Source organism: Megascapheus bottae, chromosome 11 (genome assembly GCF_031878675.1).
Source record: "Megascapheus bottae isolate mThoBot1 chromosome 11, mThoBot2.hap1, whole genome shotgun sequence".
In the NCBI taxonomy this organism is placed as follows: Eukaryota; Metazoa; Chordata; class Mammalia; order Rodentia; family Geomyidae; genus Megascapheus; species Megascapheus bottae.
In genome coordinates, this window is record NC_143519.1 from 58,646,914 (window position 1) to 58,655,322 (window position 8,409).

Consider the following 8,409-nt stretch of genomic DNA (forward strand, 5'->3'; position numbering starts at 1 on the left):
CTCTGCCTCACATATACAAAATGGTTAGTGGAAAGTACTAGGCTTTGAAGACTGAGTAAAGTGAAAAACTGCCTGAGTGGAGGAGATAACATGGATATACGAAGCTGTGACGGGGGGAAGATGTTGATGCTAAGCCTTAGATCCCAGGATACTGAAGGAGTGGGCCCTTGCTGGCTTTATTTTATTTTGTCCTCTATCACGCGTTATCCCTGTCCCACAAGGAAGACACGCGACACAAGGCTAGCTTAAGCAGGATCCTTCATTCTTCTTCTCCTCCCCCTTCCTCTCTCCAGGCCGCTATATACAGGCAGTGGGCCAATCGACTCATGCCAGCTCGCTCAGGACCTCCGATCACGGCTTCACACGCTCCAGTCATGCACCCTTCATGCATCCGGCCACGCAGAGACCAGGCTTCCGCTAACAATGGCAGCACTCCCCAAAATGGATGCCGGCCATCATCCGATCATGCGGAGGATATCCCTGAGTCACCCAGCCATCAGCACCGCAGGCGGCCCCACAGTGAAAGGGGGACACGCGCCTCCAGGTCCCGCCACCGCGCGGGAGGGGCCGGGCTCCCCACAGTCCTCTTTGCCTATTTCTGCCTCTTAAACCATTTTCTTCTCACTCTCTCCAGCAGACACTTTAGATCCAGAAAGAACAAGACTAATGGATGGATAAGTTCCTTTATAATAAAGGTTGGGATCAATAGAAAACATGAAGGGAGGCTGGGAATGCAGCCTAGTGGTAGAGTGTTTGACTAGCATACATGAAGCCCTGGGTTCGATTCCTCAGTACCACATATTCAGAAAAAGCCAGAAGTGGTGCTGTGGCTCAAGTGGTAGACTGCCATCCCTCAGCAAAAAGAAAAACAAAAACAAAACTCAATGACAGTGCCCATGCCCTGAGTTCAAGCCCTAGCACTGGAAAAAAAAGAAATAAATAAAACCTGGAGGGAGACAAGAACAGTGTTTAAAAAGAAATCTACTTATTACCTTACTTATGGAACTGTAATCCATCTGTTCATCACTTTTACAATTAATTAAGAAAAAGCAAACCTGGAACGAGAGAATGAGGACAATTATCTATGAAGCTGCAGCTATACCAATATCAAGAATAATCATCCCATGGGGACTAGACTGCCTTCTTCACATGGTGATAGCATTGAGAGTGTCTCCAGAACCTCCAGAGAGACACAACTGAGATAATAATCAGTCAGCCCATGGGCCTGATCAGGGTTCATGCTCTCTCAGCTACACATGTCCCAACACTTTGTCTTCCTTTTGTAGAAATCCTCAATAGTTCCTGTCAGCTTCTGGAAGATGGATTTGGGGTCCCTTTATCTCTTTTCTCCAATGTGGCCATTTCTGTCACTACCTCATGTCTCTTTAGTAGATGTAATGGGATGAATAGCCCAGCCCAGTACGCTGGGATGCTCAGAGCTGGAAATTTTGCTCTAAAAATCTGTTAACAGTTGGATAGTTGAGATGAAGTGGGAAACCAAGTGAGTAACTAGTAAGTCTATAGCAAGTACTAGACACTTTGAGGGGGTGTACAAGAAATAGAAAGGCATCACCTGGTCCTGGCTAAAATGCAGTACTGGCATTGCTTTAGAAAAACCCTCAGGCAGATGAGGCCAAGAGGGATCACTGCTACACTGTTAGTGGGAATGCAAACTCGTTCAACCACTATGGAAAGCAATATGGCAGTTCCTCAAAAGACTAAACATAGAACTCCCCTATGACCCAGAAATTCCACTACTTGGCATTTACCCAACCGTCCAGAAACAAGGGCATACTAAATCCACTAGCACAATGATGTTCATTGCAGCTCTATTTACCATAGCAAAGATATGGAACCAACCCAGATGCCCCTCAGTTGATGAGTGGATCAACAAGATGTGGTATTTATACACAATGGAATTCTATGCTGCTGTCAGAAAGAATGACATCGCCCCATTTGTAAGGAAATGGAAAGACTTAGAAAAATCATATTAAGTGAAGTAAGCTAGCCTCAAAGGAACATAGGCTCAATGGTTTCCCTCAGTTGTCATAATCAGCAGAAATCTTGTGCTCTCTTAGCAGATATTTACAATAGAACAAAACCTAGATACATAAGGCCATATAGAATGACGCTAAATGAAAGGACCTCCAGGATATAGAAACAAAAGCCATATAATGAGTGATTGCTGTCTTTAATGTACTATGTTATCTCTCATCTCTTTTGCTGTCCCTTGGTTATCTCATATTGTTACAGTATCTCATTTTGTTATCTGATATATTGTATATATGTATATTTGCTTATTTTAAGTCAGATAGGGAAGGGAGGAAAAGAAGATGAGGGGCAGGGGTGTGGGAAGGGAAATGGGGACCAAGACATGAGAAGGCTATCAATGTATGTGAAGTAATGCACCTTCTATCTGGTAAATGTAACATAACCCTTTATTAATTACAATAAAAATATATGAGAAAAAAAAAGAAAAACCCTCTGGCAAGGGTTCCAATAGATCCCTCAGTGGCCACTCAGGGCCATTTCTATGGAAACATTTCAGGTTCTCTGCAGTTACCCAATATTGCCGCCAGATGGTGATGTGCTCATGGATCATAGTGCATATAGCTCCAGCTGTTCTGCTTGCTCAGGGACTCAGAAATTTTTTTCTTTATCCATGGTGTGTGTGTGTGTGTGTGTGTGTGTGTGTGTGTGTGTGTGTGTGTGTGTGTATGTGTGTGTTCTAGGGCTTGAACTCACAGCCTGGGCACTCTTCCTGAGCATTTTTTTTTTTTTTTGCTCAAGGCTAGTGCTCTCCAACTTGAGCCATAGCTCCACCACTGGCTTTTTTGGGGTGAGGTTGGGGTGGATAATTAACTGTAAATGACAGTCTCATAATCTTCCTTGCCAGGGTTGTATTTACACAAAAATTCTTAGATTTCAGCCTCTTGAGTAGCTAGGGTTACAGCTGTGAGTCAAGGCAACCACTGAACTGTGGGTCTATAGATGTAAAGATGAGGCTTGGGGTGGAGGGGAGGTATGTGGCTTCCCAGTAGAACCCTTGTCTAACATGCCAAAGGCCCAGAGCCATGAGGTAGAGCCATAAGCTGGGATTCACAGGAGTAGCCTGTCTCCAACTATTCACTGAAGGAAAGAATCTGAAGAACTGTATGTGAGTACTAACCAACAAGAACAGAAGTTTACACTGAGGGTTGTTGGGGCTGCATACTGCTGTGGAGCCTGGGTGGGCATCAAAGTTATGTAGTGTGGAAAATGAACAGATTGTGATCATGAGTAGTCACCTGATGGACTGATTCTTCATCAATGGACAGAGCCATAGAGGTCACAGAGGAGGGGATGCCTTGGGGCAACAGCAGGAAGATCCTGGGAGTTCCCAAGCAAGACACTGACTGAAGGAAACCATGCTTTGTGGGGGGAAAAACCCAGCCTTGAACCAGTATCTTTTAAGCTACTATTAATCTTGACCCTCTGCAATTCCAAGTTGTTTCCAGGAAGCATCTGCTTGCAGACTCCATATCTCCATGTTCTCACCGTGCAGACAGAGGAGTCAGGTAAGTGAGAGTGGGCTGCCCAGCATGGGCCAACATGACTGGCCTGATCCCCTCTTAACACCTTCTGCTCACTCTTTCTCCTTCCCTCAGCAGGGCCTGGACACACTGAGCAAAGCTACAAACATAGTTGCTCAAAAGGCAGCTCACAGAAAGGGAGAAGATCTTTACCCATTATAAACCTAATGAGGACCTAAGAATACACAACGAGCTCAAGAATCTAAATCCCCTTAGAAATGACAACTCAAGAAATGGGCAAATGAGACGCAGATATAAGAAGATATAAGACTGGCTAATAAAAACATGAGAAAAATGATAAACATCTCTAGTAACAAAGGAAATGCAAATCAATACAACACTGACATTATATTTTACTCCAATAAGATTGGCCATATTCAAGAATGAGTAACATCAAATACGATGAGATAGAGGGGGAAAGGAACCTTGGTACACTGTTGGTTGTTATTGTTATTAAATTATTAATTAATATTATTAAGATCATGATTAACTGTTATTAATATTAGATATAAATCAATTGTTATTAACGTTAAACAAATATTTGAATTTGTAATATGTGTCAAGCACCATAACAAAGGCAAACAAAATTTTGGTTTCTAAATGTTCAATTTGAATGTGTTAAGAAGCCTATGACAACGAAATGTAAAAATCACTATTTCTCCCTTCCTTGCATGCTTCTTAACTTTCTTCCCTCCTTTTCTCCCTACTTCCTTTCCTTCTTGTTTTCTTCCTTTCTTTTTTATAAAGTAGTTTAATTTAGTTATTAATAGATTCTCCTTCCAAAGGTTAAATTAAAAAAAGAGAAAAATTAGAGTAGAAGCTGGAAAAGGAATGAAGTATGCAAGGCAGTGTTGTTTTTGTCTTTGTAGGTTCAATAGAGGATGCTTAAATGTTGTAGGAGAAGGTAGCAGAGCTTAGCACCAGTGGTTTACACCTGTAATCTTAGATCACAGGAGGCTTAGACATAAAGATCATGCTTCCAAGCCAGCTGCAGCAATGAAATTGGAGGCTTATCTTGAAATAAGCACCAAAATCTAGAACTTGAAGTGTGTGACTCAAGTGGAAGATTGCCAGATAAAAGAGAAAGAGAAAAGAAAGAGAAAGTTCCAGCACATGGGAAGGGGAGGAGAGTTAGGAGGAGGAACAGGAAAGGAGGGGAGGATGTGGAGGCAAGTAGAAGTAGAAATGAAGAAACATAAAACACAGAGGAAGAGGAGAGAAATTGTAGATAGCAAATCAGCTTTACCTAGAATTATATTACTGTGACCACACTCAGCACCATACTCACACAGGAGATTGCATATATCATTCAGCTGGGAATCAGAGTCTTTTATATGTAGAGATGACTCCAGGGCTACACCCTGTTCAATATTTACTTGTTACTTGTGGTGCTAGTAGATGGGTTCTTGAAAGGATGACTCTTTGGGGTAGACTCAAGTCTAACCTGCAGCAATGACAAGACCAAACCTAGAAGAAGACTAATATTGGTAGGCAGAGGTGCCAACAGAGCGTAGGTGGGTCACAAGGCCACCTGTGGGAGACATGGCGGGGCAGCAGCTGCAGCCAGATCCCATCTTAGCTGGACCACCTCCACCATTGGCTGCGTGTCCTGGAGAGGGTGTGCAACTGCCCCACGGGGACTGCAGCCCCACCTCCGGTAGCAAGCTCTTCAGAACCCAGGGGGAACCAGGATGATCTAGGGCTGCAAATCCTGGTGGAGTGACGGAAATCATCCATGGCCAAAACTCACCGAGGGAGCTGCCAGTCATTCCTGGAGTCTCCGGTGCCACCAGTGAGGAACCCCCATGATAGCCAGTCAAAGACACCTGCCCTGCAGCCTAGAAGATGCACCAATTAGGGACCAGGCATGGAACGAAGTGATGCTCCTGAGCCGCTCAGGCTCTTATCAGGAGGAGAGTTACACCAGCCAGGACTTAGGAAAGAAAGTTACCCTCTTGGGCCTTCAGTTGTCCTGTGGACCACCAGGCCTTGCTGCTCACACGCTGGGGGCTGGGGGTCTAAGAGAAAGGCAGGACCGATAAGTGGGAGTGGGCTTCTGCTGGGGCCTGGGGCCGGAGCTACTGGGAGACAGGACCTGACTGGACGAGGACTTGCTATGGGGGTGGGGTGGGGTGGGCTACAGGAAGACAGGACCTGGACTGGACGTGGACTTGATCTGGGGCGGGTCTACCCGAAGACAGGACCTGGACTGGACGTGGCCTTGCTCTGGGGGTGGGTCTACCTGAAGACAGGACCTGTACTGGACGTGGACTTGCTCTGGGGCGGGTCTACCTGTAGACAGGACCTGGACTGGACGTGGACTTGCTCTGGGGCGGGTCTACCTGAAGACAGGACCTGGACTGGACGTGGACTTGCTCTGGGGCGGGTCTACAGGAAGACAGGACCTGGACTGGACGTGGAGTTGCTCTGGGGCGGGTCTACCCGAAGACAGGACCTGTATTGGACGTGGACTTGCTCTGGGGGCGGGTCTACCTGAAGACAGGACCTAGATTGGACGTGGAGTTGCTCTGGGGCGGGTCTACCTGAAGACAGGACCTGGACTGGACGTGGACTTGGGCAGGGGCGGGTCTACCTGAAGACAGGACCTGGACTGGACGTGGACTTGGGCAGGGGCGGAGCCTCAACCAGGATGTCACCGATGCAGCCTCAGCTGGATGCTGGGACACTGGGAACCTTCACTTCCGGTCTTGACGGCCATTTCTCCAGCTGCACCTAGGGGACTAAGTTCTGTCCCCATGGCCTTCCTGGGGAAGGAGTGGCAGGACTCCTTTTCACCCTCGGGTTTCCTGGCAGCCCGGGTCACCTGTCCTGCCGGCAGTTTTGAAGCGGCCTGGAGCCCACGAGCACCCGGCAGCGGCCTGCGTGGGAGGCCCGGCCCGCAGGTCCACTTGGGCTGTCAGAGCCCAGGCTGCAGAAGAGGTGACCGCTGCTCGTGGAACCTCCATCCTACAGGGGCTGCCGGGCTGGCCGAGTGGTGGGGCCAAAGGCCCGGACTTGCTGTTCTCCAGGCCTAGGAGTTGGTGCCTGCCTGACCCAGTGGGCCGCCTGCAGTGAGAGAAGAGGCATCTAGGCAGTGCCAGACTGGGGGATTTGCCTGGCGGACCTGCCGAAGTTATTCCATGGCCTGGCCTAAATTGCTGCAGCCCCAAAGCCCCAGGGTTCTGGAAACATGGGGAGGGGCAGGAAGGACTGTGAGTGAAGGGGTGGGTGCCAGCTCCTCTTCTTCCCCAGAGGAAGAGCAAGTGTGCCAGATTGTCTCCCTGTAGCACCTGTATTCAGACTGTGGTCTGCCTGGACTGGCTTCCAGAAGATTTGATCCTGGCCATGCAGCTGGTAATACTGAGTCCTGAATTAAGCAAGCAGAAGAGGTGATGGAGGCCAGGTTCAAGGACGAGGGAACGCATGAGGGACAGGAACAGGATTTCTGGAGGCCATCGTAGTTGTCCAGGAGTGGTCTGTGTGTTGAAGCAGAGCATTCAGTCTTCACAACCTCAGGTATTAGTAAATTGTGCATTCATGGAGAGCCTAGCATGCATCACTTACACCATCAGATGGGAACTAGTTACCACCCTTAGAAGCGTCACTGAATGTAGATTTTTCTACATGTTCACTGCAAGCTAATTCGTCTACCCTGCATTTCACTTTTTTTTTAACATTGATTTTTACATCCTATTTCAAATTCATGTTTAACAAAGGGAATGTCAATATACAGTCACTGGCACATAGATTTTGGAACATAAATAAAATTAAGCTGAGTCTTTGTATGGCGTAGATAATATTAATCTATGTAATAAAACATTATGTCTATAGAGTATATTGCCCATCATAGATTTTTATGTCTATGTAGTTATGTTTATATATACAGGTTAATGTTCTTTCTTTACATTGTCAGAGTGAGGAAACTATCACTCCATATCACCCAGAGTGAAACCCCATACCTAATAGCAGTCATATTTCCTGTTCTTTTCCTGACTCTCCATCAGACCTATAAACAACTACTAATGTATCTGTGTATTTGCTTTTTCAGACTTTTCATGGATTGTTTTTCTTAGTATGCTTTGGAAGTTCCTCCTGGTTGTAGTATGTATCTATATATCCATTCTGCATTCTTTTGGATGGTCAATACCCCATCGCATAGACATGGCATATTTCAAATATTCATTTGGGTTGTTACTACTTTTTGGGTGGTTTGAGTGATACAGCAGTGAACATTTGTGGATAAGTGCTTTCATTTCTCTTGGGTATGTACACAGCTTACATTAGAAGTATTGAGTCCTATGGTCACTGTGAAGATCTGCCTCATTACATGCATTTTCCAAAGCAGTTGCATCACCTTGTATTCTTGTTCCCAATTCTTCCCCATGTCTCTTGTCAGCCTTCGGTATTGTCTCTGTTTTTGGGTACAGCCAGCTGTATTTCAAATGTTTTCATTGTGAGGAAAAATTCATTCAGTTCTATTTCCCCTCAATAGTATTGCATAGAGAATCTGAAGTATTCTGAAAAACTCTTTTCAGTATGTTGAGAGATTCCTTTCTCACCATTCCTGTGCATATTGACACATAAGTTACAAATAATCTTGTATTAGCTTATATTAATTTTAAGGTGGAGAATTGGTTTGCCTTTTTTTCATACATGTATACAATATATTGTAATCAATCTTCCTTTATTACTTTCCCCAAATTTTTTCAACAGGTTTCCTTGCTCTGTCAGAATTTTTGCAATCAAACTAGCTATTTCAATATTTACCCACTACTTTTATTTTACCCACCCTTCCCCATTTATACTTAGGTAGTCCTTTAGTCAAATTCCTGCTGTA